This window comes from Carassius carassius, chromosome 3 (genome assembly GCF_963082965.1).
Source record: "Carassius carassius chromosome 3, fCarCar2.1, whole genome shotgun sequence".
Lineage (NCBI taxonomy): Eukaryota > Metazoa > Chordata > Actinopteri > Cypriniformes > Cyprinidae > Carassius > Carassius carassius.
Window position 1 is genome coordinate 40,449,809 of NC_081757.1, and position 23,503 is coordinate 40,473,311.

The following is a 23,503-nucleotide window of genomic DNA, read 5'->3' on the forward strand; positions in this document are numbered from 1 at the left end:
TTCAGACCTGTGAATGAGCTCCTCTCAGTGGCCTGCTGCAGTTCATGTCTCTCTGTCTCAGGCACATGTTTGGTGACAGACAGCGAACAGCTCTCGCTCTCACAATCATATGCAGCTCTCAAGACAAATATGACAATATGAGTTGTAAAGACACACCATATAAGAGCCAAGAAGACACTGTTATTGCTCAGTGCTTGCTTTCTCACAGCTCAGGAGAATTAAAGGGATAGTTCACTCAGAAATGAAAATCTGTCATCATTTACTCACCCTCAAATCAGTTTTATTTTTTAACTGACTTTCTTTGTCCATAAAATAAAACTCGAGGTCCATGTTGACAGAATCCCACTTTTCATCTTCAGCCATGTTTACAATCTCAGGTTTGACTTATAATTTTTTATATATTCCCTTATTTAGACAGAAAATAAATGTGGATTATAGATTATAAAGGAAAAAGCATAGCTTAGATAGATTAGTCTGGGGAGAATTTGATAAGTTGACTTTTGACTGATGTTGAAATTTCTTCTGATACTCTAAAAGAGATGATTATGAGAATACGTGATTATAAAATACATTTTTGAAAAACAGGAATAATAACCCTATAAAATGTAAATTAAAATTAAATGTATGCATTTAGCAGACGCTTTTATCCAAAGCAACTTACACTGCATTCAAGCAAACAATTTTCTCCTAACATGTGTTCTCTGCACTTGCTAATGCAATGCGCTACCGCTTGAACTACAGGAACACTATGATACATGTACTGTACCATATTGGATATAGGCCTTTAAATCATCAACATGACCAAAACTTTGCTTATTGTTGTGAAATTCTGTTTTTATGAAGAAAACATAAGAGTAACTTTTATATTGTTAGTAATAGTTCAAGATGAACGTGCACAAATTTAGTTTTACTTCAACATCATTCTTTAGAAAAGTCATGTTAAATTGTGACATCACGTTTTTAAGGAACGTTTATTTGTTTATCTATCAGTCATCGCTGTATTGCATTGCATTTTGCCCCATAAAATAAAAACTACAGAGCTTTGATCATAAAACCAAGCATAAAATATCATCTTTCTAAGACATATTATAGGGAGATATAGAGTGAAGACTGATATTTATATGTAGTTTATATAAGTAATCTGATATACTGTTGTTAAGATCTCGTTTACAAGTTTTCAGAATTTTATCTTACTTTGCTTTTTTTGACCATATAAATATCATCATCTGCACCAAATCGCATATTCTTGTTTATAAGTTTGTTGGATTATTGACATAAGTACCTTCAAATAAATTGTGCATTTGTTTTACAGTCACCAGAAGCACCAATGTAGTATGTCCATACCTGCGTCCATTCTGCATGAGCTGTTCTGCAGCAGTGGACGGAGTGGACACAGGCTGGAGAGAGGCAGAGGAGGGGTGGGTGTAACGGGGGCAAGGGCTTCTTTGAAGTCTGGATTCCAATTAAACCCCTGACTGAGTTCTAAGCGCAGAAGAAAAATGACTGAGGTACATGACATGGCCAGGTCCCCTCGTCCAGCCAAGCCTTTCCATTTTAGCCCCTTTGTCTCCCTGCAGCTTCTAATATTTATGATCGCACAGCCCTCTCGCTCCCCCCGCCACACGCGCACACACTCCCACCCCTTAAGGAACAAAAGAAAATATACTGACAGAACTCTAAACCAGAATCCCAAAGGCTTTCTTTCGGCCGCCTTGCCCAAAACCAGACAACACAGAGAATCTGAGAAACACGTCCTGTACAGAATGCAGGGCTGAAAAACAGATGAATTATTAGTCAGGCAAATCTAGAGTAAAAGAAATGTTTGATAGTAAATATGCACATAAATATGCGAGGAATAGCCACATCGCGCAGCCCTCCAATTAGCGAAGCCCTCGGCTCTCACCTGAGAGGAAATCACATCCAGCTTTCCGCCTCAACATTTATATATTTATGTTGCTAGATCTACTTCAAAAGCCTTCTGCCACTGATGGAACTAATAAGTTTCTGATTAGAGAGAAAACAGCAACCACTGGAGATGATTTCACAGATTCGAAATTCACAGTTTTCCTTTGTGTTTGTATTATTTGTTTGCTGTCTTAACAGTTCAAACAAGGTAACTTATAATGTGCCGTATAATGCTGCACGTGCTAATAAAACATCATTTTCTAATCCCAACATGTCGTTGGTTGTGTGTTGTGATGAATACCTCCCGCAAATCCACGTGAGGGGGCTGTATAAATTACAGGAAATGCATTTTCCACACAGCGTGGTTGTGAAGGCTGTCGTTGAGGCGAAAGAGGGAAAGGTAAGGTTTGGGCCCCGATCGGCCTCCGTTTGTGCGATGTACCTCAGAAAGGCACACCTTTACAACTTCTAGTATCTGGGTGAGCACAGCTCACAGTTTTGTTTTCTCTTGAAATAGTGATGGTGAACGCAGTGTAGGAGCACCTTAGCTGGGGGACATGTTTTTTGGTGTTAAAAGGGAATGCAGAGAGATGGTGGGTTTCAGAAGCATCAGTCCTGCAAGGCAACCGCAGGCATTTTATACCCACACCCACACCTCCACCGAGAGAGATGTGCCGCAGACACACTTCATCACATAAAAAAAGCCAGATGCTTCTCCGTCATTTACGCACACACATCTATTCATGCGTTTTAGCACAAAAACTAAAAAACTCGGGAAAATATCTCAAATAGAAATGCACAAAAATGCAACATGCGAAAACACTTGTAAACCACACATGTAGAAATTCAAAATCTGCATGTTACAGAGCAGATTCTGGAATAGTATGTTATTTAAAGTGTTGCAACAATCACCTGGTCAATGCTCCCGCGGTTCCCGGAGGAATGTTTTCTGCGGGAGAAAGGGAAAGCACCTGAAACGGGCTTTGAGTCACAGGGGAGGTTTTTTATGATGTCTTTTCCTGCTCGTACTGAAGTTCTGACTCTAGTTTCAGCGGTGGCGGCACAGGAAGGGGTTAAGACAGGATGCTTAGCTTTTATCATGCTGCTGGGAGACAGCGAGCCGGGAGCCAGAGAATGGTAAATATTTCATGATGATAGGTGACATAAACAAAGGTTTACTCGCATTCTTACTTTTTAACTTGAAAATTTGGGGATGGCAATTCATTACAGCAGTCCAGCTTGACATGCTAATACAGTGCTGAGGAATAGACTCCAAGCTAGCGTTAGTTTGCAATTCTGCTGACCTAAATTAGAAAATGCTGAGCTATGCTTTAATTTGTTGCAACTAATGGCATGTTGTCTTGTTTAAAGTATGTCAATAAAAATGTCCTTCCTATATATATATTTTAAAAAATAATAATAATAATAATTGACATGATAAAAATCATTTTAAAGATATATATATGTGTGTGTGTGTGTGTGTGTGTGTTATATGTATAAAAGGATATTTACAAAACATACTATACATACATCATAATATATAGGCTAAATGTATTATATACATTTTATTATATATAAAATTAAATCTACAAATGTCTATTCAATCTATTCAGATTAAGTAACATGTATATTTACTATATATATGTATATGTATACTTAGGATCAATAATAATACAAATATTTATAATACACCAATTCTTATATTTACATATGTATATAATTAATATTATATTGAAATGTAATATTGAAAAGTGTTTTAAAATTAAAATAATGTAATTGATTTATTCAGATAAAACACATTTGTAAAATCATGACCAATAATAATACTAGCATTTCTAATACATTATCACACAGGAATTGTTTATTCATTTGAATTAATTGTTTATTTCTAATTAAATACACTGATATGATATCATATTAAAAGAAATGATCAACAGTAATATAAAATGGAATATTTATAGTACATAAATCATTAAATTATATACATATATAATATATATAATATAATATATATATATATATATTGCATTAATTATATATCACTTGCACTGCACAATAAGTAAATCTCTATGTGCTATACACAAACCCATCCACACTATTCTCTTTCTCCTTCAGAGCTGCCCCTCAAAGTGCCTGAGGGACCCTGATAACCCTTTGATAGAGAGAAGTCTGGATGCTGTTGTCTATAGCCGGCACCTTCCCCATAGCAGATATGAGGATGTGTATTCATTCAAGCCAGCGGGGGCCCGAGCTAACATGCTAACCCAGACCAACAACAGGAAGAGAAGCAGCAGGAGGACAGGAGAGAGGACAAATGCAGGAGAGAGAGACAGGAACTACAGTGGGCCATCAGAAGAGCGAGAGCGGGCGAGAAAGAGAGAGGGCTTCTGGGAATCAGAATGAGCAGTCGGACCCAGGAAGCTATTGTTTGTTTGTGTTTGTGTGTGTGTGTATGGGGGACCGTAATCACTGCAGCACATTCCTACTGTGTATCCGAGTATTGGGGGTGGCATCCACTTTTAGGGATCAAGAAAATAGGGCCATAGAGATTAAAAGAGAAAAAAAAAAGACGAGACAGAAAACATGACCACTATTTTTAAAAGGGCAAACCTGGCAGCTTTAAAGATCTGAAAGGAGAACGTGAATAAAGCAACCTGGCAGCCAGTGCTGTATTAAGCTCTCTGAGGGTTTTACATAAACACATAATAAAAAGGAAACATCTCCGCAGAGAATAGCATTCTTCATTAAGCACACATGTGTGTAAATGAGAAAAGCTGTCATTGTTCCCCATTTTAATACCATCTTTAAAACCGCAAGACTCTGTGATTTCTCAATATGGTGGTTGACCGACAGTTTCGACCCGGATACATCCGATCAACGTGTCAGATGAGAGGACAAGCGTACAAAATGGCATTTTCTACCGGCAGAGGAACAAGCCAGGGAGCGTTTTGTTCTTTAGCCTTGCGTTTTAGAGCACATCCATCCAACCATCCGTTCATTTCTCCAAACTGCTTGTCCTGTGTAGGGACGTGTGGACATTAGAGCACATCCCAACATATCAGAGAGTAATAAGGCCAGTCCATCACAGATGTGCAATATAACAGGGGGAAATGAAATATTGCTTTTGTACACCATTTTGAGATTACACCGACAAAAGAATAATACTGTAGGTCTGCACTGTAAAGACAATTTAAATGATCTAAATTGAACTGAAAAATCTGAAATAATATGACTACACCAAGAAAGTCATTTTAAGAGGACAGAAATGTCTTGTTAAGGAAACAAGTGCCCTGTTTCATTTTTTACAGCTTGACTTAAAATCGTCCTTAGATAATGACAAAAAAAAAGGAGCAAATGCAAAAGAAATGTAAAAATAGCATATTTCATATATATTTGTGGTTGTGTCAGAGGGACTAATGCGCATCATAAGGCACATGGTGCTTTTTTATTTATTTATTTATTTATTTATTTATTGCCTGTGTACTTTCAAAGGTAGAGACAGGAGAGCGAATGAAGCTCACGGAAGGGAAGGACAGAGAGAGTGAGAAAAGAAATGCAAAATAGAGTGAGTGAGAGTGCCCTCTTCTGCTCATGGACTGAATTAGAGAGCTCTTCCTGTCTCCATCTTGTCACAGAAATATTCAATGCTGTTTACATAAAAAAAAAACAATAACAACGACTATATTCTTTTTTTTTTTAGTACATGAGTATGCATCTGCTTTAATATAATTTCCATTAACCTAAGTAAATAAATTAATAATTATTTTAAACAAATAAACTAGCATAATGTTACTGCTCAATCTTATTTACAAATCAATTTGTATAGAACCGGTTGATGTATAGTAATACTGTCACATACATCGCCAAGCCAAAATATAAAAACCCCGTCCAGTGGTATAAATAAGTATGGTCAGCATATGTCCCCCTCAGATGGAGCAGGAATGAGGTGATAAAGGTTATTTAGGGGGGACCAAATGGGGGCTGATGGCTCCTGTTTCTCACACACTCGCTGCAAGAGTGTGATACACGCCTGGCTGGATTCCTGCCAGTCATCTGTGCCGAAAAGCCACAGACAGACAGTCCGACATCGCCGCTCGGGAACCACAGCATCTGCAACTGAAATCATTGCCCAAAAGCACCAAAACACTGTCGACACATCGCCTTCTGCACTAAAGAGTCCATCGCAGCAATGTATTTACAGCCCATAAAAACAATCCACCTATACATTTACTATATAGCTACCTAACATACATCAAGAAAAAAAATAACTCCTCTTATTAAAATTTCCTAAATGTTTTGGATTTTAAATGAATATTTAAAAAAAAAATGTAGTCATGCGAAAATTAAATCTAATTCATGGTGTGATTTTTTTATGCATATTTAATATGCAACGTCAGAAGTTTTCCAGGGAAGCGTCTGCATTTCAGAAATGATCAAAACATGTCTGTGAAAAAGACTTCAAAACCATTTCATACATATAAGATCATTTTGATTAAAAATGTAGATTTAAAATTTCACTCTATAAATGTTAGACTTGAACATATCAGATGTTTCATATGAATAAATCAGATGATATTACACTGACACACACTCAAAAAAAAAATTCTCGTTTGAAGTTTGAAACGTTCATTGTCAATTAAATCAACTTCAGAGTAAGTTGAATGACAAAAAAATAAAAAACTTTCAATGCATCACTTTCAATCACGCTGACTATTTTTGGCAAGTGTGTGAGCATATATACTGTATTAGTGCAGTGTGTGTAACGTAGGGAGGTCTTCGACCCTGTTAACATTGCATGTACACAAAACACTGTGTGGCGGCCATCTCAGAGCCTGTGAAATGATGACCTATTTTTTGAGCCGTATTTGATTACCTGGTTTTATTAAAATTGGATCCAAAGAGGCCAGTTTCCCATTTGATTTTAATGAAGGCAGTGTGGCTGACAGGAGACTCTTGATTTATACACTGTTATTAAGGGCACTGAGGCAGACCGAGCAGGACCTAGCAGTGGCCAGTCACAGCTCCGCACACACACACCTCCACCTCTATGCTCCACAAGCTCTTCCATTATTCATAGTCAAATATGGAGGGCCTGAGATATACACTGATGCAAGAATGAATAATAAATACATTCACCTGAAAACAAAGAGTGTGAGAGCCGAGCTGCCATTTACTACTGAGTCAACAGGCTTTATAATCATCTTTCACAAATTCGAAAACCGATCCATTGATTCATTATCATTCACAAAGGGAACGGCCGTCTCAAATCCGTCTCTTTATGTCTGCATCAAACACACACATATGCATTATTGTATAAGATTTTGTTCTCTCTTTGTTCTCTGTGGTATATACGCACTGATTTTATTTGAAGCCGTACACACAAGACAGGAAATGTAAAATTCAGTCGCACAGCAGAGACCGGACTGTCTCCAGTGTTCAAGCCAAGCTAGTGAGGAGAAAGACACACACACACACACACACACACACACTGCTGACGAACTGACTCCGTCCATTCCCGGATAAGGGTCACAGGTTGGGGCAGGGGCCAGACGAAAACCAGACAGGGGCCAGACGCTCCCTCAGACAGGACAACGGCCAGTCAGGTTCAAATGCAAAGATGATGAAGACTGAATTATTCACTTATTTGATTTATAATATTTAGCTTTTTTATTAATTTAGAACATATTTTTATTTTCAAAAACAAATATTTATTTTAAAATATATTTTATAGTATTTCTGCCATATGCACATAACCACTTATAAGCTACTACTTAATATTATAGAAACATGAATTTTCTGTAAAGTTGCTTTGCAATGATTTGTATTGTGAAAAGCACTATACAAATAAAACTGAATTGAAAATATACATTTCATAAAATATAAAAATGTATTTAATGAGAGACAGTGTCTTTTTCTTATACATTTAATGCACTAATGTTTTTTCTCTCTCTCTCTGCAAGACTGCTGTTTTTGATCATTCAAATGAAATTGCTCTGTGATGCCCATCGTAATATTTGACAATTAAAATGCATGCAACCGAGCAAATATCAAACAAACATCAACTGCGAGGATAAGTCATCTGAAAGCGGAGAAAATTGCATTTTTCTTTTTCTAATATGCTCAAACAGAGCAGTGCTGTCATGCCTTTTTTATGCGGCGTGTCAGACAAAAAGAGAGAAGATGGAGAGGGAGAAATCCAGAGGGAAGAGAGGAGAGGATAGAAGAGGAGAGGAGAGGAGAGGGTGGGTGGAGGGCTAGAGATGGAGGGGGTGCTGACATGCACTTGTCTCCAATCTCTTCGAATACATTTCACAATTCATCTGCTTTGTCTCTACTGCCACGGCTGAGGACAATCAGTCCAGACGCCCATTAGATCCCCCCAACTCCCCCAATAACACTTTTTTTTTTTTTTTCTTGTGACATGTTGGCTGAAGAAAGAGTCAAGGCAATTCACAATTTTCACCAAATGGAGAAATGTCAAGACGGGAACCATCATCAAAATAAAAAAAGTATGTTGTCATGGAGATACTGTACGTACCGAATATTACAAACATCCCTGCTAAACATTTAGGGGTTTAAGGAATTTACAGATATGAAAATGTTATACATTTTATCTGCTATTTACACTGCTGCAGGATATACATGGTAAAACGACAGCTCGGGATGTTGAAAGCAATTATGTAACATTTCGAGATTTATATGTATTTATTTTTATAAAAATAATAATAATAATAATAATAATGTAAACATGAACATTTAACAAAGCTCTTTAGATATACACATAAAATGCATTTTAAAATGCATTCTAATTTAAAAAACATTCGTTCTGTTTTACTTGAAAACATCCCAGTCATTTCTAGCCTCAAAGAAATGTCAAATCCTCTGGCATGTCTATATGTGGAATCTTTGCTGGAGTCTCTTTCAGCAAGACTCTAGGGTGAGGTCATGTGACCGGCGTGCCCATCCATACAAGCCATTTTCAGCCAATAGTGTTGTCATAGACACTATGTATCCGGAACGCTTGGCATTTCGATGATCTGTTCTGCCGATAGAAAGAAAAAAAAAAGAAATAAATAGGAGGAGGAAAAGAAAAGAGACAGAGAGGAGGGCGAAATACACAGAGGAAGGAAAACAAGGGAAGCGGTTCATCCGAAACCTTCTAGAACCGTATTTTTTGCACGTCCTGGGACGGCTGTAATAAAGGCCGTGAGGGTCAGTTTAAAGGGGGTTAGTGCGCTCGGCTCCACATAAAAAAGCCGTGATTGAAGGGATATTAATGGTAAGAGTGGCATAGTAGCAGCTTTAAAACCCCAGCCTTGCCCTTCCCTTTTTTCTTTGTTTGGCCAGAGGAGCTGAAGGCTTAGGGATAAAGGTAGCGCTCAAATCATGAGACAGAGCTAAAGCCCAGGAAAGATAGTGAGCTACAGAGCCCCTATAATTAAAACACCCACAGCCTCAGCCTCAGCCTCAGCCTCAGCGTGGCCCTCATCTATCTCGCCGCTTTTTCTCCAGCTCCCTGTCCGCAGGTCTGTCAGGAAAACCGACGCACGTAAGCTCACGTACACACACCCTTATTACGATGACGATCTGCCCGTGAGCGCCTCGTCCCGTAAGCAAAAATACAACGCACATTCCCTGTGTGTTCTGCTTGTAATATATGTTTTTATTTGTGGCCTATTGTGGCTAGTGAGCGATCCCTGGTTTTATCTGATTATACCTAGACCGTCTGCCTCCACTGGCTAATCAAAACATACACACACACACACACACACACACGGTACTACTCCTTTTAACAGCTGTCCTTCACCTTACATTTCACATTAATTTCTGGTAGTGGAGAGCCACATGTTTGTGGATCCACATGCTAACAGACAAGGAAGACCTGTCCTCTATAAACATGCACTTTTTACCATCTTGCTGATCAGATATAGATATAATATAGCACAGTGAGATGTTTTTATATCAGATTTTGGCTTGTGTCAAAGATTTGGTAAGTGACTGACAAATTTGATAAAATTTACTGTTTTATTAGACATAATCTTGATATCAAAAACAAAAATAACAATAAAATTACTTTTCTTCTCTTAAAAAAAAGAGAATTTTTTTGCTACATTTTACTACCTATGCATGATTATACTTAGTTGAATTGTATTGTTTGCATTTATCATAAATTTATTTATTAGCTGAATACATATGCTTTCCACTGATGTATGGTTTGTTAGGATCGGACAGTATTTGGCCAAGATACAACAATTTGAGAAAAAAAAAAATCTAAATATTGAGAAAATCACCTTTGAAGTTGTCCAGATGAAGTACTTAGCAATGCAGATTTCTAATCAAAAACTATGTTCTGATATAATTACGGTCGGAAATTTACTAAATATTTTCATGGTACATGATCTTTACTTGATTTTTGCCATACAAGAATACAATGCATTGTTGGCTATTGCTACAAATATACCTGTGTGTACTTATGACTGGTTTTGTGCGCCAGGGTCACATCGAGTAAAGTATAGTGTATAAAATATTGTAAGTTGATGTAGGAAATGTACATAATATATTATTTAACACTATATTGTAGCATAGTTATGTATTGTTATCTCTACATTTTTGTCCATAATAGTATATAATAATGGTATAAAAGTATAATAATAATGGATGATCAAACTGTGTGTGTGTGTATAAATGAACATAAAGGACACAAAAGGACTTGCATGTAGAAACAATATAAGCAGCAAGGGTTCAAGAGTTGTTTTTGTATGTTTAAAACAACACCAAGAAGAACAAATCCAGAGAATACAGAGGGAAAAAAATACATTCACTGACAATGCTCTAAAGTCCTGCTAGTGGTCATGCTCTGGGCAGTGAATACTGCCCTCTGTTGGACAAACCAGACACCACTGGGGCTGCATCACAACATCACATCAAAATACAACACTTCAGCTCATCTCAATCCACTATTTCACATGCACACAGATTTTCAATATATATATATATATATATATATATAACTAGTGGTTCTCAGTCTGGTCTGTGGTTAATCATTTATCCCGCATCTACTCTTTTTTTTCTGTGAACATGGCTTTGAGATAAAATGGTGTTGCTGAGGGACATGTGTTGTGTGCGGCAGATACATGACTGAGGTGTGCACTGCAAAAAGCAGAACCATGCCTTTGTTACATGAAAGCGCTTTTTCCACCTGATCTGACCCTTAATAATCTTGTTGGTTTAACATCATGTAGTCAGGCTAATTTGGTATTATTAATTGTATTTTATTTTTTCACCTTCAATAAAAGCAGTTAGATAGTGTGTAAAATTGTATTTTAATTTAGTTATTGTTATTAGTATTATATTTGTAAGCTGTCAAGTCAAATCACATTAATTCATATGGTGCGTTTCACTATTCACATTGTTTCAAAGCAGCTTTACAGAAAATCGTTAATATTTATAATATTTTAATATCTTTATGACTTAAAGTATGCATTTAGCAGATTAATGGTGTGCAATAATATAGTTTACATTTTGCAAGTATCTGAAATATGCAATATAGACCTATTATACAACGCTCTATGCCGGTGTATTGTACATATACAGATAAAATTGAACAACTTCATATAAAAAAATCTGAATATATGCTATATACTATATAGAGCTTTATGCCTTTTAAAAAAAGGCACTATGTCCAATAAACTAACAGTAATTTGGTGCATTTGTCACTTGCTAATAATAATAATAATGTAGTTATTATCTTCTTTTGCACTGTTCTGGTAGATGAGTGTACCTGTAATCGGTCTAGATCTGAAATGGTCAACGTGTCGATGGCATCACTGTTGAGCGCTGGCTGTGGGAAAGTCCACATGATCATCCGCTTCAGGTCACAGAGGCCACACAGAGGTCAAAAGTCGTGGGAAAAAAGGTCTCTGGACATCCTTGCCTCACTCGGCCAGAATAAATAGTGCAACACCCTTGATGGAAGTACAAGTACATTTTTGTACACGCGCATGCCAGCATTTTTGTTTTTCATTGATCGTTCCTTTATTCATCACACACTATTTTCTCAGTTCCCCACAGAACCCTGTAAGCATTCACACCGTCCCAGAATAATGCACCAGTATTCTCCAGGTACAGGGGACAAATCTTCTGTCATGGATCTATAACACCATTCCAAATGCTATTGAGGTGGATGAACACTCATGGATTTTCATAAAAGCCGTTAAAACGTGGAGGAACAAACGTCTGTGTGGGTTTCTATGAGCACGCTCACTATTGACACATTGTTGAATGAACTGGGTTAAGACGGAGACGGGAGGTCCTGTAAAGAAGCATGAGATTTCTGAAGGTGAAGGTCTATTAAATTTGGCAATCTTTCTTGTGTACACTTGGCAGGAAACAAAACAAAACAGAAGAGAAGAGAGAGAGAAATAGAAAGAGAGGGATATTGAAGGGCTCACGATACAGCGATATTAGATTTTGTATTACGGACTCGCTACATCACAATACAACTCTATGCTTTTTAGCAGCGCAGTGTGTGTCTGATGATGATTTAAAGTGTGATGCAGAAGCACCAGTATAGTCGTGTACCACAGAGACCATGACTACTGATCAACAAACCATTCAGGAAAGCAAAGCAGCTACTGACCAGAAAACCAGACAGGCCTGCAAGGAGTCAAATGATCAGCTTACATGGATGACCCTTGGAAAGAAACTCCGAAAAGTGCACAAAAAATGATGTTCAATGTAAAAAATGTAAAATAAAGGCTCCTACTTGAAGAGTTTTTCAGTCTTCTGCGACAGGAAGGCTTTTTAAAGATCCATAATAACTTCTTTAGAAACACATGAATCTACAACGTGGTTCTAAAAAAAAGAGCTCTGAAACCAATCCGATGTAGTTGTCTAATAAATCTAGCATTGTGTATTATGAAGTCTTAAAAGTTCATTTGGATAAAATTTCTGCTAAATGCATAAATGTTTTGTAAATAGTTTTCAAGGCAATGAACCCAAAGAAATATAATAATAATAATAATAATAATAATAATAATATTTACTTTTAAAAATAATTTTCTGAGTTACAGCTATGCGTATTCAACCCAGCATTTGTACCATTTGTACCATGAATTTTTTTTTACCACAATTAAAAAATACTACTTCTATTAATAATAATAATTATTTTTATTATTATTATTGAATAAAACAAACATTATATAAAAAATATAAAAAATAATATAATGTACAATTAAGACATAAATCTAAATATTTATTTTATATATTTATTTAGTGTTACTTTATAGACCTATGTAACTGTCAAAATCGTGTTGTTTTATTTACAGTTGTAGGGGCTAATCAAAAGTACTTTAACGTTATGATTACTGCTTCATATATATATAACTATATATATATATATATATAACTGTTTTGTTTCCCATTCACTTCCACTGTATGGATAAAACATTTCTAAAAATACCTTCTTTTCTATTTTGCACAAAGAAAGAAAGTCATGCAGGAATAACTGTAATGACAGGATTTTCTTTTTTCTTCTTCTTCTTCTTTTTTATGCACAAATACATCATTAAAGTCAAGTACATGCATCTTTTTCATTAGTAGACCATCCTCTTTTTCACATCATCCACCCATTTCAGTTGGATCCTGCATGTGTGTGTCTCTCTGGAGATCTGCTAGAAGGTGACCACCACTGTCCACTGTCCTCAGGTCAGCCGCAGCCTGCCTCTACACGAGCAGACACACACAAAGACCGGCTCTCTAATAGGGACAAATTGGCAATGTCTGTGCTGGCCGGTACTGTGCTGTAGATTGATAGTGATTCCTAATGATCCCCTTGGGTAGATCAATACCAATAATTCCCTTTCCTGCCCATCCTCGTTATTGGCAATAGAGCACCAAGAGGAGAAAGCGAAAACTGCAGTGTGGAGTGACACGAGCGAGGAGTTCGTCTCGGACCCCTTAACACATGCTCACACACATCTATTTGTTGACTTATCCTTTGACACATATATGCTATATATACACACCCAAACCCATTATTGCAGCTTCTCAAACCCAGAGACAACATAACAACCTCGCTGGCCTGCAAACTGTGGAAATCAAATCAAACACGCATTGTCCACATAGCCAGTCTGATCGATATTTATTCCGTCGTATATGTATTTATTAGCATGTGCAATTTCACTGGTCCAATAGGGGCTGGTTTATATTAATCGTATCAATGGCACCGCTGCCCCAGGCTCCAAAACTCAAATTGAGATGTGGTCTAGAGCAAAACAAACCTTATAATGCAATTAAAGCCACATCTGTGGCACCACTAAGAGATATAAATGATATCACATTATTCATGTTCTTGGCCATATTGAAAAAGCATTTGTTTGGTATTCCACGTGTTCGATACTTTGCAACAACGCAACGACTGGCTACAACGTTGCTTTTCGAACTCGATGCATCATTACGAATGAGAGCGATGCTATTTATTAATTCCTTTAAGGCAAGAAGCATTGATAAGTTGAAATATTTTCATCTCAGTAGGGGAACCAATGAGAGATGGATTGTGGGATGCATGTTGGTATGGATTAGAGTGAGTGCATGTATGATTTGTAGATACATTCTAATAAAGAGTGTTCTATGAGTGGTCATGCGTTTGCTTCTGTGTGTTTAGCCGAGCGGGAGGGAAGCGGAGCATGAATCCCAGAGGACCTCTGATCTGCGTGTGTGTGTGTATTATAGCTTGTGTGTCCCTGTTTGTGCATCACAGCCATAAAGCATCAAATCACTCTCTCTCTCTCTCTTTCTCTCTCTCTCACACACACACATCCCAGCCTCCTGGGTTCATGCAGCCGATTACTAGCACCAAACACATCTATACACTTTAGGCTAGCTGTCAGAGAGCGTCCTCATTACCCTAGAGTCCGGCGCTACACTGCACCTCCTCAACTACGCCAACCGTGGAGAAACACACAACACAACCCCGGATTTCACTGTTTTCAGCCTCCCTCACGCTGAAACGACAAATCAAATTACAGATTGATACATAAATCAATGAAATCAATGAGGTATTTGTACTACGACAGGAAACTCATTGATTATTCAGTTGCCACTCAGCCCGTCTGTCAAAAGAACAGGGAATATGATCATTTCATTGGACAGTTTGTACTGGTTCATTTGCTTTTCGTCAAAAATAAGTTTATAAAAATATGAGACGATTGCAACAATGGTCGAGGGCATATTTGACATTAAAAAAAAAAAGGTTTCAACAACATTGTGTATCAAATAATAGCATGTCATTGGTTTAATATTTAAAGATTCATATTACTAAATAATGTGTATTTAAAGCAAAGGTCTAAGTGGAACCTATATTATTATAACTGAAATTAATCAAATATATCAATCAGCTGATATCTATTTATTTTTAAGGAATACATTATACATAAGGAATTATTTATACAATTAATTTCATAACTAGTCTTACAGGTTTTAAGGACTAATCAATTAATTAATTTGAACAATTGCCCAATTTAGTGTTTTATGTGACTAAAAATACTATTTAATCTTCAGAATTTCACATGCATTTTTTTTTTTTATTTAATTTACCAGCAGTTTTAGTAAGTAAATCCTACACCATTTTTTCCAGTACTGTCACTGCTAGCATTTGTTATTTAATATTTAAATATTAATAACTTCAAACTCATCAAGACTTTAAAAAGCAGATTAAAATAATCTCAATAAATGAATAAATAAGATCACCTTCTTATTTATTTATTTATTTATTCTCACTTGTTTTTTGTGTGAATTCAGTTGTGGAATTACTATAAATCAAAATTAATATTTGCAAAAATGTGTGATAATGCAAAAATCTGTCTTTACTTTGAAATCTTTTAGCCCCAATTTCTACATCAAACTTTTTGTGTCATTATCAAATTTTCAAGTTCATGTAATGAAATAAGAGAGCCGGCGTCCTAAAAAGGTGACAGATATCAAGTCAGCGTTTGACAACTCTAATCAATACAGAGTGAGAGAAGTGAATTGAGCTAATAAAAAAGGAATAAAATAAAAGAGAGAAAATGAAGTTTGGAGAGACAGGGGACCAATCCAGCTGCCAGCCAGTTTGCTCAGGTGACATGGTCAATAGTAGAGAGACACTCCTGCAGTCTGGTGGCAGCGTGTCAGGGGTGGACGGGTGATATGTGTGACACACTCCGCACAGGAGAGCGGCCCGCTGTGCCTCGGTCTCTATCAGCTTCATAAAACCACTGCCTCTTCCTGAACATCAATCAATGTGCGGCTCAACAGTACAAAGCCATTAACACACACACACACGAGCCATCTCTCTCTCAACAGACTATGAGATGCAAGGTTTTAGGGACTTCTCAGTCCCCAAGGAGGTTCATTGTAGATTTTTTTTCATGCCGGGTTATTGCCAGAGTCTTGAGAGGTGTGAGACGTGTGTGTGTGTGTGTGTGTGTTTTATAGATGAGAGTAGAAATGGTTTTAGAAGCCGCTACAGGAGGAAATCAGCGTGTCTAGTTATTGCGATGTAAAACAAACTATAATATACTGAGTTGAAGAGTTCATTCACACAATAGCTGTCAAACACCTCCTCAAAAACCAGCAGAAAACTGACAAATGACAGAAAGAGGAGAAAAGAAATAGTGAACATATATAGAAAGAGAGTGAATGAGAGAGAACAGGCAGTGTAATAGTGAAAAGCGCTTCAAATAGTCACCAGCAGAATATAATCTTACAAATAAGAGGACCAGTGAAAACTATTCATTTCTGTTAGTTTTAGAGTTGACGATCAATTAATCAGTTTGAATAAAATAAATGGCATGATATGTAAATTCTTGAAATATAGTATTATATATATATATTTCAACATCTTTTGCATTCAGTTTGTTAGATGGAGACTAATAGCCTGGTAATACCAAACTCTGCTACTTCTCTTTGCTTCGTAGAAATGAACTGAAATTGAGCTGAAGTACGTAGTCTGATGTAGTCAGGCTAGGAGACTAATAGATTCAGATGGGATGTAACTATTATAGCTAGAATTCCAATTTAATTTTTTGGTCTATCAAGACTTTCAAGATTTTTGGCATTGAGTCAATCTTGAATCATGTTTTTCTTCTTACACCATGAGCAACACATCAAGACAAAATAATTTAACTTAATTAGTTTAATTAAATGATTGTTATTAAATAAATGAGACTTGTTAGCTGTCACACAGGACACAGGATATTAAAGTTCTATATTTTTGTACATTTTATGAAGCACATCCAGAAAAAAATAATAATGAAATAAAAAAAATAAAAAGTAGAATGAAGGGCTGATTGTGTTCAATGGCTGTTGAATGGATTTTGAGATGTGAGAGGTAGACCTGAATGCACCTTTTAGGCAATTTAAAAACAGGGGCGGGGCTTATGTGCAAAATAACTGGAGATGTCTTCAACTGAAACAAAACAGGCATGGATGAATTGTTTAAAAGCAATAATGAATATTATATTTGATATTATAAATACATAGGCTATTGATTCGTCTTTTTGGGGTTGTCTGTTTTAAAAATAAATAAATAAATAAATAACAATTGGAATGCACCAAAGAAAAGATGTAAGAAGAATTGAGAAAAACAATAACATTCGGATCGGGGAGAAATAAATGCCCTAATATTATTCAATCCAGGGTTATTATAGTTAACTAAAACTAAAACCATAAAAAATAAAAAATAAAAAAAAGAATGCAGTTTGAAATAAACATGAACCAGAATCACATAAAATATAATAACCTTAAATGCAGAATAAATAAATACATACATACATATACTTTATAGACAAAAAATGACAAAAAATTTCAAAACACACAATTTATTAGACAGAAAATACACACACCCACACACAAAATCAAAATGGTATCTAAATTAAACTACAATAACATTAATTCAAACCAATTAACCTAAAAAAAAAAGATGAATAAAATAATAGCATGAATATAGTCAAAAAGGCTAGTTAGAAAAAATTATTGGTACATATTTATAAAACATATTCACAGGCACATATTTACATAAAAGTGGTATAATGTAAAAAGGGGGGACTGCTGTAAATACTAAAGAGCCAAGCAGTAGAGGAGAGCAGTGGATAAGTTTCCCATGAGCTCTGAGAGCAGAGCCGCCCCATGCAACAGCTAAACGGCAGTGTTTAATTCATTACATCGTTATGTCATCTCATACTAATCTGCCTTCCACTGCTTTGACATGCAAATGAGGCGGAAAAAAGCCAGGGCACTTCGAGGAGGGGCGATGCGCGCACACACGCACGTGTGTGTTTGGAGGGCGATGGGAGGGGGTCAGCAATCATCATGTCTTGTCAGTGGCATTAAAATACAGCCTGGAGCTCATACTGCCATTTCCGCTCTTCCCAGTGCAGGTCGTATCTTTCCATCGCTTCTTCCCATCCCACCTTGCACGGCATCGCACAAAAATAAATAAATAAATACACTTAAAAAAAAATCCCACAATCTGTCGAGCATCAGACTCCCTACAGGGCTTGCGTAAACACTCCCGGCCCTCCTCGCGCACAGCACGCGCCCCTCATCTGCATATTCACAAAAAGGCCTGCCGCTACTCGCATGGCATCAGATTAACCCCTCCCCGAAACCTCATCAGCACGTGCTGGCTGCACTAACGAAGGGCCACACACGCGACCGGCAAACACAGAAGTATACAGACAAAAATCACACCACACTGTGTCACATCCAGTGATGCTAACCTTCCTGCATTTGCCAATTGTTCTCCCCTCACTCTCTCTCTCTCTCTCTCTCTCTCTCTCTCTCTCTCATCATCAGGTACCGGGTGAGAGCCGCCCATGATAATCCAGAAGCGTGAACCAATCAATCAGCAGCATCATAATCAGCAGTGCAGAGACAGGAAAAAAAGCCCACAACTTACCCAGAGTTCCTCGGGTTCAGTCTCTCCTCAGCTCACAGCCAAAGCAATTTTTACTCTTCAACCAAAAAAAGGAGGGGGGGGGGGGTTCTAGCTCATGCCCTACACTGCTATCTGTATGGATGTATTTTTCACTGCATCATGAATGTGTCAAGTGCAGCTGTCTATCGGCCCCTAGTCCTGCTTACTGCGACCTGTGGGCACAAACAATCTATTGTAGTGGAGATATGTATTAAAACAGCACTGTGGTAGATATAAAATGCTGGCGACTACTGTATCCTGCAGATCTGTTGGCCTGTGTGTGTATGGAAGTGTGTGTATGTGTGGGTGAGGTGGAAGGGAGGAGAAAAAGCAAGGGAGGGTCAAAGCTAAATGTTCTACAAAGAACTGGAGGACTGTGAGGACTTTTTTCCTCTTTCTCTCTCTCTCTCAGACAGCCGAGCGCTCCCTCCCTCTCAGGCTCCTTCCTTCCTACGTTCATCCCCTGCCTCCCAATTCTCCCTCTCTTTTCCTATCTCAACCTTTTTTTCTCTCTTCTCCCTTTCTCCGGCTCACAGACATTCCCTCCCCACTACAGCATCCTTTAAGGGGGTTTGCTTGTTTCTGAAAGCAGAAAGCGTAACAGTACCTAGCAGCCATGTACATTTTGCCTTGGGGCTCCTCTAGCTGGGAAGCCATGCGCTATCATCACTTTTTAAAACACATGAGAGACGAAACCAGAGAGGGAGAAAAGCATAGTACTAGATCTGAATTTAGCATGGGATTATTACAAAGCCAAATCCTAAACCATCTCAACCCAGATTTCCATCCATTTTACATTTTGGTGTCGCAGACAAGCATACGGTACATTTCTGGTATGTTTGTACCAGTGGAAACTACTTGAAAAAGTGGTAACCTGCAACTGTTATATCAACAATGAATTTCTGCTTGAACCAACCCATAAACATGACTTTAAAGTGTGTTTAAAAAACAACCATGGGTTGACCAAAGTGCTGTCAAAAATGACTTTGTTTGTATTTATCAGGTTGATTTGAACAAAACCATTTCATTTACTGTTGGTGTTATCATGTGAAGTCCATTATGTTGCCTGAAAACAAAAGTAAAACATGATCTGCAGTGTTGCAATTTTGGTACATCGTGAAAAGCAACTCATGTTCAAATCCCGCCCTAATTTTGTAAAAACGAATTAAAAGTGAGCTTCATGTGGTAACATCTAAATGCTTTTATTAGAGTCAAAATGTAATTTAATTTGAATAAGTCAACCTGTTAAGCTTGATATACATCTAAACTAATTTTATTAATTTATTTAAAGACGCTTTATTTTAAGGTGATGTAGATACATTACACGTTACTGTAGTATTAACGGTAAATTATGCATAATTACAAGCAAATAACCCTAAACATAACCAGATAGTAAGAATAAGCAGATACTTATCTGTGTAGTTACACTGTTACAACAGCACCTTAAAATTAAGTTTAACTATTCACATAATTTTTAGGTTGATTTTATCATTAACATTTTTGACTTGGATAAAACCATGTTATCAAATTAATATAGTTACTACAGTACCTGAAAAAGTGGGATCACTTGGTGAAGATTTAAACCTGGGTTGCTTTTCATGCTTTTTAAACCAAAATTACTAAACCACAAATCATGTTTTAATTTTTTTTTGTAATTTTTTTTACACATGTAATTTAAAAAAATGCACGTCAGAAATGTTATTTAATCAAATTAAATCAACCTGACAAATTACGTTACATCATCATAAAAAGCAATTCTATATGTGTTACATCATGTAGAACATTTACAGGTGTGTAGTGTATAGTCTTAATAAAACAGGCAAAACCTCAGTTTACCAGATCTCATATTTTGTTCCATGAGGGGAAAAAAAGTCTAAGGATGTGCAAACGATCTACAGTACAGAATGTGCAATTCAACTGGACTGACCAAATTTGCACGTGAACGCAGGAATTCTGTCTGTTTTTTTACAGTTCAAGCAATAATCATGCAACTTAATTTTCAAAGATTTCGGGTTTTTCCCCAATGTAAAGTTGCATTTAATATCCACTTTCCTCCACGTGCCCTCTCAGTGTGAACATGCATGATGTTTAAATCTCAATCCAGTTCTCAAACTCTCCAACAAAAGTCAGGTGAGTTAAAAGCAGAGGATGGAGCCGGTGCTGTGCAAATGAATGTGTGTTTGGGGTCACTGGAGCATATGAGAAGAGGCAAGCTGAGTGAATAACAAGAAGGAGCGGAGAGACAGAGCAGGGCCCACTGCTCCTCATCCACACATGATCTTTGTCCTGGTTAAGTAGGAGTGCGTTACGAGAGGGAAAACACAAGCGGAATCAAACACAGCGCTGCCTCTGTGGGGCCCATGAAGCCCGGTCTCCCGCTGATATTAGGGAGCGCCGGTAACAAGGAGGGAGGGGAGCTGAGTGGGGTCTGTTGGCTCCTTTGAGTCCCGCACTGTTGTTTTATTAATCTAGTTTATATTTCTGCTGCTGCTGCCTACCAGCCCGGTTCATCCAGGAGTCTCTACTGGCCTCTGACCCACACACAGATGCACATGCACACATCCGGTGGAGATTCTCTAGGCACCGTAGCATCTGAGTTCGGTGAACACGGGGCCTGGTGAAGTCTGGCTCCACCTGCGGAGCACATGTACTCCCTATAGTGCCCAGAGGAGACATACAACAACACTAACCCTGTAAATCCCACCATCTCTGGCCTCTAGCCAACCCCCACAGGTGTATCATGCACAGTCCAGCATACAACCAAACTCTTTAAAATACAGGTTCTAAAAAGGTGATTCCAATAAAAACAGTTTGTTTAGTTGTTACCATATGAAGCTATTTTTTAGGTCACCTGACAAAAAAGTGAAAAACATGATTTGTAGTGTAGTGGTACAATTCAAATCCCTTCCCAATTCTGTAAAATCTACTTAAAAGTGTGCTTCATGTAGTAACACCTAAACTACCTGGTTTATTTGAGTCAACGTGTATAAATCAACTTCTTAAGCTTGATGCACAGCTAAACTGGTTTTATTTATTTATTCGAAAAACTGCAAGTTTTCATGTTTTGATCTAATCCATAAAAATGACTTTTGATGTTGTAGGTTGACGGTAGCCATTGACTTCCACAGTATGAGAAAAAGTACTATGAAAGTCAATGGCTACCGTCAACTGTGTGGTTACCAACATTCTTCAAAATATCTTCTTCTGTGTTCAACAGAAAAAAAAAAAAACTCGTACGGGCTTGGAACAACTTGAGGGTGAGGAAATGATGACAGAAATTTCATTTTTAATTTCATTTAAAAATGTTATGGTGCATGTCCTTAATATAGTAATGACAGTCAGTTATGCATAATTACGAACAACTAACCCTAAACTTAATCCTACATGTAGTTAATTAATATTACACAGTATTTATTTGTGAAATTACGCTGTAAGAAAGTCACCTTCAAATAAAATGTTACTGTAACATAATTTGTCAAATTGATTTAGTCTGATTAAATAACAGTTGTGTCATAAATATAAAGTTAGTTTAGATTTCAAGTTTTTAAAGTTGATTTATTCAGATTAAAAACATTCTGACATGAATAAAACACATTTTAATATCTGAAAAAGCAGTTTTTACAAAATCGGCAATTGAACCCAGGCTGTTCTTCATGCTAAACAAAAATTGTGTGAAGAATGTTTTAATGATCTAAAGAGCCTAGTTGCATCGTAATCAACCTTTTGTGTAATGGAATGTTTCCATGGATGTTAAAGGTTCTATATGGAACCACAGATTCAAAAAAGAGAGTAATGTGGCCGGATTTTACTGTAAAATGGAGGTAAAATTTGAGTGGTACTGGTTCGCTTTATCAATTTACATGACACAGAAATGTTGCATTGTATCGCGTCAGGGCTCTAGAATCAAAACAGGTCAGTTGAACGTCATAAGACGGCAAATACCAGCAAAACCTCTCGAGGGCAAAAAGGAGAGTGTGTAGTTTGTGTGCACATCTAACATGTACTGTATGTGTATTGCTGAGAGAATGGGTAAGCTATGGGTCTGTGTATCAGGGGGATGGGGTGGTCATGCTTCCCTGTGTGTCATGTATACAAGGAAAAGGATCCATCTTCCTGAAATACAATTTCACCGAGTGTGACAGAGACCGAGTCCCTCAATTGAACACAGACAGAGAGAGAGGGAACATTGCGTGTGGACAAATGAAAGATATAGATGGAGAGAAAAACAGAGAGCTAACAAAGCCTAAAGCAATGTAATGTGCCGCACCACTTTGCCAGCTACATTCAGCCACATTACAAATGTAACATTTGATGTAGTAAAATAGTACATTTTATATAAAACTTAAGTGAGGTGATTGGCACTATTCTATTCTGTGCATGGCCAGGGCACATCCGGAGAGCACGTACCCTTCAAGGACTTCATCAGTGTGATAAAAGACACAGGGTCAATCTACCACCATTGCTGAATTTAATGCTGTCCTCGTCATGCACAGTATTTTACTGCATGGAATCATTTTAGACCACATTAAAGATAGTTTCACAATACATGTCGAGTAAAATGTGGATATATGCACTAGTAATAGGAATAAGGTCTTTAAAAAAACTTTTGTTGATACAACCTAATGTATCCATATTGCTTCA